The sequence below is a fragment of the Grammomys surdaster genome, unplaced genomic scaffold (genome assembly GCF_004785775.1).
Source record: "Grammomys surdaster isolate TR1022 unplaced genomic scaffold, NIH_TR_1.0 67, whole genome shotgun sequence".
Classification (NCBI taxonomy): domain Eukaryota; kingdom Metazoa; phylum Chordata; class Mammalia; order Rodentia; family Muridae; genus Grammomys; species Grammomys surdaster.
Genome location: NW_021604569.1, coordinates 14,417,369 through 14,432,187, shown reverse-complemented (window position 1 = coordinate 14,432,187; position 14,819 = coordinate 14,417,369). Strand labels below are relative to the sequence as shown.

General features: G+C 37.0%; 1 pseudogene; it reads left to right on the top strand.

Moving 5' to 3' along the window:
- The first annotated feature begins 2,751 nt into the window (after positions 1-2,751).
- LOC114630627 lies at positions 2,752-6,168 on the top strand (annotated as a pseudogene).
- Positions 6,169-14,819: the final 8,651 nt, after the last annotated feature.

Below are 14,819 nucleotides of genomic sequence, written 5' to 3'. Positions count from 1 at the left end.
AAAATCATTAAACATGTTTGCAGGACCCTGTGTTACCTTAGTAAGTGAGGTGGATCTCCCCTGCCCCCAGCTCTTCAATCACATCCTAAACTCTTAAAGCCACAGCAATACATTATTAAATTATTGCAACATCAGATCAGATTTATTTTTATAGGTCATCATAGCACCCTTCACTAAGCAGTTTGTCTTTAGTAACATTTATACCCCTTGATATATTATGTTGTTCTACTTTTGTGGCTTCATGTCTCTATCATAACAATGATCTTAATTGATGGCTAGCTTCTACATCAGCTCATATCAATCCCTTCCAATCTTGAGTAATAACTCCATGTTGTATATTCCAAATAGATAACATTTCTTTAAAAAAAAAAGAGAGAGAGAGAATTCAAGTTATACATTATAACAACCTCTTTAAAATGCTTTATATCTACTATTTCTATATGATACTATTTTAACTGATTATAAGCATGGCCACTATCATTAACAGGCATATGCTACAAAAAGACTGAGAAGAGTGAAGGAACCTTTCATAGTTCCAAGCACATCCTCTAGACATATATTAGGCTGAAAAATAATCCATTGTCCTTGAATCATCTGATCTTCCTGGCCCCTTGTCTCATTCAGGTGCTCTGGGCATCTTGCAGTGACAGTGAATAGAGCAGTGTGGAGTGGCAGTTGGCCTTCAACTAGTTTCCTTCCTTCATTCATTGTGCCATAATTCCCAGTATCAGTCATGAAACCTGAACCCTGGTTTTCTTCTCCCACTAAACAATTCTAAGTAATTCAATCTGTTATTACAAACTTTCTAAATGCACAGCCAACTCTGATTTCTTCTATAATCCAAGATAATTCAGTGTCCATTCTCAATTTTCAGTCCCCCCAATCTATTTCAAAGCTATGTCCAAAGACTATGAAGCAAACTCATAAAACCCTTTCTGGGAGCAAGACAACAGACTATCCAGCAGCAACAGCTGCTATTATGTCAACCTCAAAAACATTTCCAACCCATCATAATATGCCTTTCCTTCTACATTAGAAATAGAATCAACCATTATACATAAGCCATATTGGATACCACCTGTAGGCTTAGATTGTTCAAAACCTAGTTTAATAAGTATTCATAAATGCTTCAATCGCCGTTTTAGCCACTAGCCAAAGATGGGGGGAAGAATGATCAACAGGACAAGGGAGATGTGGGCTTCTTTAGAAGTAGTTTTTTGGGGGATATGGCAATCTTGATTGTTGGGATATAAGGTGTCCAGTTCAAAAATATCAAACATGAATCAGTAGCAGCAGTTCGATCAATCAGCAAACACAAAACATCAATCAGTAGCACTATCTCAGACCAGAGGAATCTTCAACGTTCAGCAGAATATGACATTTGTCCTCTGACATCACAGGAAGCAGCCAGAATACCAAGAGAAGTTGTTTGAAATGTTCCTCCCTTACAAAGTCACAACAAGCGAATATCAGTGAACAATAGTGAAGTGTTGCAAGGCGACACCAGAACATCATCAGCATAGATCAGTAAAAGTTTGCATGGCGAATTGATGCAAGAGTGTCATTAGTGAGTCCACTGAAGGATTACAAGGCAAACCAATGCAATAGCCTCATTCACTCTTTCTGGGGTTCTACTTACACTCTTTCCAAACATTACATGTCCTTTCAAGTGTCTGCCTCAGCAATTCTCTCATAAGACATCTTCCAGAAAAACATCATATGACATCACTAAGTCTCCAAAGAAACCAGAAATTTCCACATTAGAGAGCTACTGGATATCGTCAAGATATGTATGTGTACTGCACTACACCCTTACGTTTACCCTGTCAAGCTCATCATTTTTGTGATTCACAGGAATTATAGCTGGATAGGACTAATGGTTACTACGCAACCTTGAAAATTTTCATGGAGCCTTCAGTTCTTAGATGGGGAGGCTTACATGTCACACTCTACGCAAATCTTCTGAGCCTTGTGTCAGAAATGCAAATTTCCTTAAGCAATGGGGACTTACTTTTCACCTTTGGGGCAAAGGGTACAGATAAGAGCAAAAGTAATGATTTATAATACTTTTAGCATGTGTTACACAACCTTTACCAACAATTCAAAAGTCTTTTCAATCCAGTATTGGGATTCTTATTAGATAGGCTATGGCTAATTGATGGAATATTGTCAACCCAGATGTGAAAATCTCATTCAAATTCTATATGTATATGGGTATACAGACATATGTATTATAGGTAATTTTAGATAGATAGGTAATAGTATGATTCCTATGACTTTTATAGATATCTTTATTGTTATTTTCCACTCCATCCTAATTAGAACTCTCCTCTTTTTATATTGCCGTTCTCATATCTTTAATACCATTCTATTTTCCTATCTATTGCTTTAGTTCCTAAATAATAATTTTACTTTTCTAGTTTCAGAGGTTGCTTCTGGTTTTTATAATCATATCTGAAGATTTGGAGCTATAAAGCTCCAATGAGAAAATCTAGGTTATCTTATTCAATGTAATCTTTAAAATCCATTTAATTGATAAATTCATTATTTTATGTTTTTTACATCTGAATAATATTTAATAATATACCACTTGTTCATTGACAATTTATACTTTGAAGGACATTTAGGTCAGCTGTTGTAAAGAGAGAGTAATAAGGAACAAGCATTTATAAATAGGATGTTAGTCATTTGGGAATGTGCTTTTGAGTGAGATAGGTGGCTGGCCAACCACCTCTCAGAACACCTTCGACCATGGCGACCTCAGAAAGTTCCTACTTGAATAAAGCCATCAATCAAATATACATGTACCTGACATAGGGTGAGAAATCCAAGCCATGTATATCCGGGTTGATGGTTCCAGAGAAGGGCTATTCTGAAAGGTCTGTACCTTAAAGTGAGCACAAGTGTACAGAAGAGTAACATGAGTGGAACTTTGATGACTCTAGTAACTTTCAGTTAGAAGGCTCCAACAACTCCACTTATGTCAGCTCTGTTGCCATATTTTGAGATCACTTCTGCAAAGAGGCCAACAAGTTGGTGTTCTGTGATAAGTTTAACCAGAAATCTGCCGAAACCAATTTAAGTCACAACTGTAAATGAGTAATGGACATTATGAGCAATCAGAACCCCTAATTTGGAATGGAACAGGAATATACTCTCATGGGAACAGATGAGTATGCTTTTGTTTAGCCTTACAGTGGCTTCCCTGACCCCAAAGTCTGTATTGCTGTGGTCTGGGGGCAGACAAACAGTATGACAGAAATATCATGGAGGCTCACTACCAATTTTACTTCTGTGCCAGAGTCAAGATCACAGGAACAAATGCTGAGATTATGCCTGCCCAGTAGAAATTCCAAATAGGATCCTATGAAAGGATATGTGTGTGTGTGTGTGTGTGTGTGTGTGTGTGTGTCTACCATACTATTTTCTGGGTGCTAAGTTTGAGTGAGGAGATTGGTTAGAAGTGTGGCTCTCTTGAGGTAAGAGTTGGGTCTCAGTAAAAGGAAAGTTGGCTATATAGGGTTCAATTTCTTCAATACTACTTAGGGTTTACCTGTACACTCTTCAGGAGCTGATAGATTTTAGAGATGTAGCAGGTGGCATTCCACTGCTTACCACTACCTGTCCCTGTGTTTAGGTTTAGAAGATGCTTACTTATCCACACACAAGTTAGAAGTATGAGTTGGCTGGTCAACTTGATCATTGTTAGTGATGGAGGTGAGTGTGTGTTACTGGGGTTATTTTTTGGTGGGACTAGCATATCATTAAAGCAGGCCTTTTGATATATTAAAAATTTTAAAGAGAAATAAGTTTACATTTTAGTAAAATGTGTAGTATTTATAACTTTACAGAATTACCTGTTTGTTTGTTTTTTTAATATTTCCTTGCAATTGGCTCTTGGAAGGCCTGGATTTAAGACACTTGTCATTTTTATCCTAGTGTCTTCTCTTGCAGTGGAATATTCCTTTCCTTTTTAAAAAGCCTAAAGAGTTTTTTTTTCTCATTTAAAATAAACATACCCTACAAAAAGAGGGGAAACTGAGAAATCCACAGAAAAAAGACAATAAAGTCTTCATGGTCTTCATGGTTGTTGGTCCAGTTCCTATCTCCAGGTTTCTATATTGAGCTATGGTTTGGATCTCATATAATAATGGACTGTAACTTGTAAAACAAAATAATCTTCTACTCCTCAAAGTTTGTTTAATTTACATTTTATCACAGCAACAAACATGAAGCTAGGACAATATCCTGACAGATACTATGATTTCCTTACATGAATAAGATATACATAAAAGAGGTTGAGTGATTTCCTGAATTTTGGGGGAAATAAATATTCTGCGGATTGTAGATATTACAAAAATGCTTGCCAAATTATGGTTTCAAAGTATAGGTGGAAAAGTAAATTTCATATCTATAATGATTAGATTTTCTTGTCAGCTTGACCCAAATAGAGCAACCATGGAAGTCACTCATGTTAAGAATTGTCTCCATCAAATATGATGGAATGCCTGTAGGGAAGTTTTGTTAATTGTTAATTGATATAGTAGGGACCAGTCCTACTGTAAGTAATAACATATCTGGGTAGAGAGGCTTGTGCCATACAAAAATGCTGGCAGAGCTCATGCCTAGGAAAACAGGAATTTTGCATCAGTTTCTACTTGAGCTCCTGCTCTGACTTGCTTCAATGACAGACTAAGACCTGGAGGTGTAAGTTAAAAATAAACCATTTCTTTCTGAATTTGATTTGGTTACAATGTTAACATAGCAAAACAAAATAAACCAGAATAATATATTTCCATGCATCTTTATTAGATAAAATATTCTCTAGATGTACTGTAACACTTCTAAGAAACAGGGGAGAACAAAGCCATTAAATTATAGCTGTTAAAACATAATTTTATGTATTCTACCCATCAAGATAAAATAGTTATGAGAATGTGAAACTGTGGATCACGTAAAGGATTTCATTTTCTCTCAATTTTAGTAATATTCTATTTCATAAAATTGGTAAATATATTAAATAAGCTTCAAAATTTTTATCAAGCAATAGATACATATGACAATCTAAAAGTTTGATATTTTATTTGTTTGGCAATGTTATATCTTTTTTGGTATTGTTTGTTAGTTATTATCATTTAAAACAATTTAAAATGTTAACTTAGATGGTTTGTTTCTTAAAGATATTTATCTGTTGATGATTTTGCTCACTTAATTGAAAATAATTTTACCAAATGTTAATATACATTAAGATGGCATTAATCATATCAAAAGCTGTATGGTAATGCTACAGACTCTCCAAATAGCTTCTGGTAAATCTATGTTATATCTTAATGATTTGAGATTTCTGTCATCAGAAGTGAAGAAGTCATCTAGATGTTAACACCATCAGGTGTTAACAGGAAACAAATTACTTTTTAAGATATATTTGTAGGCAAACTTGAAATTCCTTAATTAATATCCTTCTTTAAGGATATTAATTTTAAATTAATATATTTTAATTTACTTCAAAACTCATTTGTGGGACCATGCAAGAATGGCTTGATTTCTGGTAGAGGATTGGCTAGAGATAGCCAGAGACCCAACATGTGTCCATGCCTGCAAGGGACGACATATATTTTGCTACACTCCCAGACTCCAGGCTCCTGACACATGGTCTAAGACCTCCATTTGATCAGCTCCTTTCAGTCACATAGGGCAATGCCCCTACCAGCCCCTCCACAGGTAGAGGACTTGACTATAGGCCTCAGACTCAAGAGATTTCCACATTAATGAGATACCTGAAGGCCAGAGGGCATAGCCAATTAAGTATTCCTTCCCAGACCATCCTCCTTACAAATGGTATTTAACCAAAGCCCCACCCTGGGAGTGCGGGGGGTGAGTAGAGCTAGATTCATCTACCTTTCTATCATGATAATAAACCCTTTAAAATCATGGTCTTCCTTGTGTCTTTGGGGCCCTGCCATGGAGAACCTTGGAGAACCATGGAGAACCTTGGAGAACCATGGAGAAGGCCTTTAACTAATGAGCCTCCTCTGCCACCTAACCTCCTGCTGAAAATTTCTCTGTGTTCTAGCCATGGAGGCTGCCAATTCAAGAAAGCTAGCTGAGCAGCCAACACAGCTGAACGAGTGCAGTAACCAAGAGTCTCCTTCCTGTGGGGCACTGTAGGGGCTTACTTCTCTCCCCTCGTTCCTCTCGTGTCTCTGTTCTGAATGGAGACCACCTGACTCCGGGTCCACTCATGAGCCCTGCCCCCATGGGACCTTCAGACTGAGACTTCTCCATGCCTGGGCGGAGCCTCGAGCAGCTTCTTAGCCCAGTTCTTAGCGCCATGTGGAAGGATCTCAGTCAAATTTCAGCACTTCTGCTCCCTGGAGCCAGGCCTCTCTGAGTCGCCTAGGGTGGAAGACAGGCAGAAACCACAAGTCTGCCAAACAAGACCCACACCCGCGCCCACACACAAGCTAACTGTCCCACACTCATTTAAGTATAAAGATTAATTATGGCTACATGTGTCAATGGTAGATTTTTGTGAAACAGCAAGTTGAAAAATAAAACACAAAGAAAAAGGAAAAACTAAAAAATATGACAAAACGAAACAAAAACAAACAAACAAATTAAACTCCTCAAACTTTTCTTGTACTTACCCTGGTGCTTAACTTGCATCATTCGAGGAAAAGTCTGTAGAATTCAAGGGTATGGAATATTTCATTCTGTGGTTTCCATACTCACCCAATATTTATTATTTGGATACAAGAAAATAGACAGAGTATTTAGCCTCTTATTCTAAGAATGTTCCCAGTTTTTCATCTCTGCATTATACGCCCAAACTGTATGTACCTCAGGACTCATAAAATTCCTAAAGAGGATGCTTAAAGAATGTAATAACCAGGAGATAAGAGTACAGGAAGAGTACTGTGCAATGCTGTCTTCTGGACATGACATGGCCACCGTACTCACTAACTCAAAGCAGCTCTGGTTATAAGATAAATTGATAATACAAATAGAATATAAAACTCTGGAATGTAATGGGGAGAGGCTCACCAAGTACATTCTTTACTAAGAAACTACTGGAAGTTGATAGCTGCTGGGGAAATGTAAATATTTTATTTTATTATTATTTTTTGATATGGGCAGTACTAATAAATATTAGAAGATTTAAAAAACAAGAGAGACATATTATAGACATGTAGGTGAGTGAAAAATGGAAATAAATGACTTTATGAGTATATTTCATTGTATATATGTATTAAATTTTTAAAGACAAAAATACATAAAATACATGTAACAGTTGAGCCAGAGAACACAAAACTGACTTTGTCATGTATTTAATCTTACAATGTATAGTTTTAAATTAGATCTTTTGAGATGACTTTACGTACTTTTACATATGTGCTTTTTAGATATATGATTCAAATACATGCAACTAACACAAATAAGTATGGCTAAGAAAACTTTGTTCAAGTGTAGGCCTTACTAAGTCATATGTTACTCTGTTAAATGCTTTATTTTAAATTTTAAAAGACAGACATTAACTCAGATTAAAAGGCTAGAAAAAGAAGTTTGCCAAGCAAATGGTCTTAAGAAACAAGCTGGAGTTACTATTCTAATATCCAATAAAATAGATTTTGAAACAAATATTATGAAATAAGACAGGGCAATGCACTTCATATTTATCAAAGGACAATTCCACCAAGAGGAATTCTCCATTCTGAAGATGCATGCTCCAAATACAAGGGTAACCACATTCATAAAATAAATTTTACTAAATCTCAAAAGACTTATTGAACTTCAAACAATAATAGTCATAGACTTCAACACCCCACTCTCACCAACAGACAGGTTACTCAATACAGGCAGAGTGAAACTAATGGAAATTGTGAACCAAGAAGATTTAACAGATAAATACAGAAAATTTCACCCCAAAGCAAGAGAACATACCTTCTTAGCACCTCATGGAACCTTCTCCAAAACTGACCATAATAATCAGACATAAAACAAGCCTCAGCAGATGCAATAAGATTGAAGTAATCTGATGTATTCTATCAGATCGCCATGGATTAAGACTAGACTTCAATAACAAAAAAAAAAAAAAAGCAGCGAAATCCCACATACTCATGGAAACTGAACAACTCACTCTTCAATGATTACTTGGTTAGGGATGAAATGAAGAAAGAAATCTAATCTTTATAGAATTCAATGAAAATAAAGATACATCATACCCCATCATATGCTACACAATGAATGCAGGGTTAAGAAAAAAATTCATAGCATTAAGTGCCTTCATAATGAAATTGGAGAAATCTGAAACAAGCAAATTAACAGCACACTTGAAAACTCTAAAACAGAAAGAAACAAACATACTCATAAGTAGTAGATGGCAGGAAATTGTCAAACTCAGCTTAAATCAACCAGGTAGAAACAAAGAGAACAATAAAAGTATCAAAAAAAAAAAAAAAAGCCCCAGCTGGTTCTGTAAGAAAATCAAAAAAATAGATAAAACTTTAGCAAAACTAACTCATTGGCACCAGGGAAAATTTCCTGAGCAGAACACCAATTCATCAGGCTCTAGGGTCAACAATCAATAAATGGTGCCTCATGAAACTGAAATGCTTCTGTAAAGCAAAACATACCATCAATAGTACAAATAGGTAACCTATAGTTTAGGAAAAATCTTCACTAACCATATATCTGATAGAGGGCTAGTATCCAAAATACATAAAGAATTCAAGAAGTTAACCTCCAAAAAATCAAATAACTAAATTAAAAATGGGGTACATAGCTAAGGAGTGAATTCATAACAGAAGAATCTCAAATGGCTGAGAAATATTTTAGTCCTTAGTCATCAGATAACTACAAATCAAAAGGACCCTGAGATTCTACCTTATACCAATCAGCATGGCTAAAATCAAAAACTTAAATGACAGCAGATACTAGCCAGGAGGTCGAGAAAGAGGAACACACCTCCACTGCTGATGGGTTTGCAAACTGGTACAACTACTCTGTATATGAATCTGGTGTTTCCTTAGAAAACTGGAAATAGTTCTACCTGAAGACCCAGCTGTACCATTCTTGAGGATATGCCCAAAAGATATCCTACCATACCCTACGGACACCTGCTCCACCATGTTCATAGCAGCCTTATTTGTAATAGCCAGAAGCATGAAACAAAGCAAATGTTCCTCAACTTAAAATGGACACAGAAAATGTGGTTCATTTACACAATGGGATACTATTCAGCTATTAAAAATGAGAAAATCATAAATTTTTCATGCAGATAGATTGAACTAGAAAATATCATCCTGAGTGAGGCAACTCAGATCCAAAAGGACATACATGGTATGTACTCACTAATAAGTGGAGATTAGCCAGAAAGTACAAAATACCTAAGAAACAACCCACAGACCATAAGAAGCATAACAAGTAGAAAGGCCCAAGTAAGAATGTTTCTATTCCACTTAGAAGGGGGAAGAAAATAATCATGGGAGCCAGAGGGTAGAAGAAATATGAAAGGGAGAGGGGAGTTGGAGGGCAAAAAAGAACAGGATCAGGTATTGGGGATGGGGCACAGGAAAGAAGCCCAGAGGGTGAAGAGACTGAATGGAGACAAGCAGAATCCAGAGGTGGGAGGTTGAGGATCTCTCTAGAAAGTACCAGAGACCTGGGAGATGAGAGACTCTAAGGATTCCATCAGGGTAACCTTAGTCAAAATGATGAACTTTGGGATGAGGGAACTCAAAGAATCTACCTCTAGTAGGTAGACAGGGCCTTAAGTGGAGGGACAGGGTTATGAGCCCAAAGTCAAAATTTCTGACTCAGAACTCTTCCTGTCTGAAAGAACTACAATATAAAAATGGAGAAGAGGCTGAAGGAAAGCAAGTCCAATGACAGGCCAAACATGGGATCCATCTCATTGGAGGGCACCAAGGCCTGAGATTATTACTGATGCTATAGTATGCTTACAGAGGGGAGCCTGGCATGGCAGTCCTCTGAGAGCTCTTATCAGTAGCTGTGTGAGACTGAAGCAGATACTTACAACCAACTATTGAACTGGACCCCTATGGTTGAATTAATGAAAGGATTGAAGAAGCGGAAGGGGAGCACAACCTCATAGGAAGGCTAGCAGTCTCAACATACTTAGATCCCAGGGAGCTCCCAGAGCCTGAGCCACCAAACAGGAGCATACAAGAGCCAATTGGAGGCCTACAGCAGGGGCCTGCCTGGTCAGGCCTTAGTCAGAGAAGATGCTTTTAATCTGCAAGAGACTTGAGGTCTCAGGAAAGAGAGAAGCCTGGTGGAGGCAGCCTTAGGAGACAAGGGGGAGAAGTAATGGAATGAGGAACAGTGGAAGGAGGGACTGAGAGCAAGAACAACAACTGAAATGTAAACAAATAAAATGTTAAAAGTGAAAAAATCTACAAAGAGGATATTTGGGGGAAAGTAAAGATCTTTATATACAGGTAGCCAAATGTAGGTGGTATGGAATGGTAATTCTACTAGCTTTTGGTGAATTAAAAAGGGAAAGAATGTAAGGGTCATGAAGAGAAGCTTGTAGGGAAAGGAATAATACCAAGGAACTTTGAGGGAGCTGTATGAAGACCTACTATTTTACAAACACAAACAAAAAGATGTATGTGCATATGTACATAAGTATTTATAGGTGTGTGTGTGTGTGTGTGTGTGTGTTTACTTGGAGTGAGAGACAATTGCCCTCCAAATATAGAGGATATCTCATGAGCTCTAGCTTCTACCTGATATCTATTGACATCTTATGGCCCCCAAAATAAGAACAGTCAGTTTTCATTAGAAAGGAAGTTCCTTGCAGGTCAAGAATGCTTTAGTGGATAAGTGAATAGTCCCACATCCAAGAGTACACAGGCAGCACACATTAGATTTGTTTTTGATTTCTAGTTTTTTAACAAATACATGAAGCTGCTGGAGGTACAAAGGTGGATATGGTTTTAGGAGGAGATAGGACTAACAATAGCAGTAAATGTCAACAAAATGCAGTGTATGAACTTTTAAAAGAATTAATCAAAATTGTTCAGACAGTAAATGTTTTATGTCAGGTTTTTCTCTTTCTGTGAGACATTTACAAATACAATAGAGTGTTTTAAGCATAAAATACAAAATATATCAATTTTCATATAAATTTTATAGTAAGTATAGCCTACATATAATGGCATACAGTACTTTTGTATGTCTGTAATTTTAACACCACTATTGACTAAGAGTTAATTTTCTATTTATAATATCATTCTGATATCCACATATTTACATTTCAGAATAATTAGATTGTTACATAACAGATACTCAAGTTCTATAGCATAAATATCTTATATTCTTTAGTACCCATTCAGTTAGCAAACCAGTCAATGAAAACTTATTGAAAAGCTTCGTAAATAGGTGCATTATTTGAGACCACAATGATAGCCATGGCACAGCACAAGCAAAGTAAATAAGAAGCTCCAAGTTGGTTTGGAGGTAGAGGAAGCATTGTCTACATAAAGAAACATACAAGAACCCAAAACAAATGGAAAGGTGGAAAAATTAGGAGACAGGAGGCCTTTGTAAATTCATATAAAACTGCTTTGCTGAACTTGATCTAGTGGAAAATAAAAGGTAACTTCTTAGAGTAGAGGTGTTAGGAATGTGTGATGAAACTATCTAGTGTGAGAAAAGGCAGGTGTCAGCTTCCAAAGCAGGTTATTTTCACGTATAGCAATGGAAATGGAAATCCATCTTTGTAATTAATTAATTTAATTAATTTACATCCTGATGGAAGCTTCTCCTCCTTCCTTATCTCCCTCCTCCCCTCTCTCCCATTCTCCATTCCTCTCATATCAGAAAAGGAGGGGCCTTCAATGATATCAATTTGCTTGCCATAACAAGTTGAAATATGACAAGGCAGATAGTCTTTTATTTTGGCTAGACAAGGCATCCCAGTTAGAACAAAGAGAGGGATCCAAAGGCAGACAACAGAGTAAGAGATAGCTGCTCTCCTGCTGTTTATAAGTCTCATATGAAGACCAAACTATACAACTATTACATATGTAATGACTACCTAGGTCTGTCCTATGCCTGCTATCTGATAGTTCAGTCTCTATGGGTCCCTCTGGCCCAGGTTAATTGATTCTGTAGGTTATAGTGTCCTTGAATTCACTGGCTCCTTAATTCCTTCTCCCATCCTGTCTCCCACAGGATTCCCCAAGCTCCACCTAACGTTTGGCTATGGCTCTCTACATCTGTTTTCATCTATTGCTGAGTAGAGCCTCCCTGATAACACTTTAGGTGGGCTTCTATCTGAGAGAATAGCAAAGCATCATTAATTATGTCAGGGGTAGACTGTCTCTCATAGCATGCATCTCACACTAGGTCAGCCTTTCCCTGAATTTCTGCTTTATCTTTACCCCTACACCTCTTCTAGCAAGGACAAATTGTCGGATGAAGATTATGTGATTGGGTTGGTGTCCCAAATACCTCAATTGTAAGGGTCTGATTTCTGAAGCTGGTCCTTCAGGTTCCATATACCCCATTGCTAGGAGTCTTAGCTAAGCTCACCCTCATACATTCTAAGCAGTTTTCATTGCCATAGGTTTCTAGCTCATCCCAGAGATGCCCCCATCATCCAGCCCCATCTTAGATTATGTTGGAAGGTCTTCAAATTTGTAGGAACAGAATTAAAAGGTTCTTGAAATTTCAAGTGGGGATTATTTTTATAGAAAGCAGCTAAATTAATGTACAAATGTTTAAAAGAATTTTAGGAGCTGTGGTAGTTGAATATAGGCCCTGGGGGCATGAAGTAATAGCACTTCAGGTGGCATCTGGAGTGAAAGACACTTAGAACACTGCCCCTAAGTTGCTCAGTGCCTTGATGGAGAACTAAGATATCTGAGTGTATGTCTCACAGTCACTTAAAAGTCTCATTATGTGATCCAAGGGTTGGTCAGTCTGTACAACTGGATGCCAAAAAAAAAAAAGAAGAAGAAAAAAAAAAGAAAAATCTGTCCCTAGGAATCCATATTAACACTCAAATCAGGTGCTTATCCTTTCCTTTTGAGGTACTATTTCTGATCTATCAAACTTTTGTTTATTCCACAGAACAAGAGAAACTAGACTCTTAAGCATTCTTAATGATGTACAGGGATTTTTCAATGCATGGGCAGCAGATTTATAAGACATATCAGGGTTTCTACGAGGTGATAATAGTTATTAGGAATTCTACATCAGGAAACATTTCCTTGGGAAGTAGTAAGCCATGTGTGATGGCTAAAATTAATTAGGTTTCTACTAATCAGCCAGATGGAAATTAAGGTGCATGGAAGATGAAGTTGCATGCTCTGTGGGGGCCACTATTCCCTGTCATGTGTCTGATATATCGCGGATGCAGAGTTACTGAGGTGAGCCTCCCTTAAAGACTCGCACTGTAATGTTACAATACAGCAATTCATCTAGAGCCCATTAAGACCTGCTCTTGTCACATTCATTCCAAAGTGCCCTGCTGTCTCACCTCTCCTGTAATGAAGGCATTTTCACATTACGGATCACAAGATGTAAAATAATGTTTGAAGTGATACTTGTTGAACCTTTAAAGCCTCTGCACAATTAGAAGTTCTTGAATTCCAAAATCTTAACTTCTTACTTCACCCACGTAGGCAGGAGCACAGATACTCACAGAAAGCCAATCAAATATATTCCACATAATGAAATAAAATTTAAATGACCAGATAATAATTGCTATTATATGTGTATTTTTTAGAACTTATTCTTAGGGATTTATGTTTCATCATGTTTGATTTTTACTATATTCCAATGAAAGAAGTAGATTTGCAAACTGTAAATACCTTCTGACCAGAATTTAAGATTATAGTGACTATGCAACTCTGACTTCTATGAAATTTTAAGTATAATCAGTAATAACATTTTGTATGAATTTAGTTAATAATAGACTTATTTATTCCCACTTTCACACATTGCTCAATCTTAGAATTATTAGATATACAGTGCATCCCTTCAATTTGCCTGATCTCACTCTTGCAGCATTTTCTATTACATCCACTGAACAGAAACAATCTGTCAGGCATAATGGTTGTGTAGAGAGGCATAGAGGACTCAGATGTGAATAAGCTCTGAGTTGGCCTGCAAATATCATATGAGCAGTGAGAAGACAATTCTACTAAGGTAGGACAACAGGGAAAGCGTCACAAAAAGAAGGCCAAGCTGAGAGGCCAGTAGAAGTAAAATGGAAGAGAGGCCCCAGAAGGAAAGGGTAGAGCTGAGCCTGCTCACAGCTGTGCATCTAATCAGCGCTCTTTTCAACGGATCCAGAGTTATTGCTGGGAAGAAGCCTGGGTAACGAGAGGAAGCCATTCTGTGGTTTAAAAAAAAATCTTCAAATACAGCTGGGATGACAAATACATTCTGTGAATGGTTGTTTTGATTTCTTTACCAAGAGCCAAGAAGGGGTAGAAAAGAATAACTTCACAGACTTTCAGAGATCTCAAATTTCCAAGTCTTGATACTGGTAACTTTGCTTCAAAATTAGTTTTTTTTTTAAAGAAAGAAAAGATGTTTCCTCCTTTCAACATTATCCTTGCTCATGCTCAAATTGTCAATATCCATTATAAACAGGCATCATTTCTTGGAGTAATGTCAAATCAACCTGCTTGTTCAAATAGAACAGCAAGATGATGTCATATCCTGTGTATATGTGTGTACGTATGTGTGGGTGAGTGTGTATGTATGTATATATATATATATATATATATATGCATTTATATTTACATTTGCAATATGTATGTATGCATACACACGTAGAA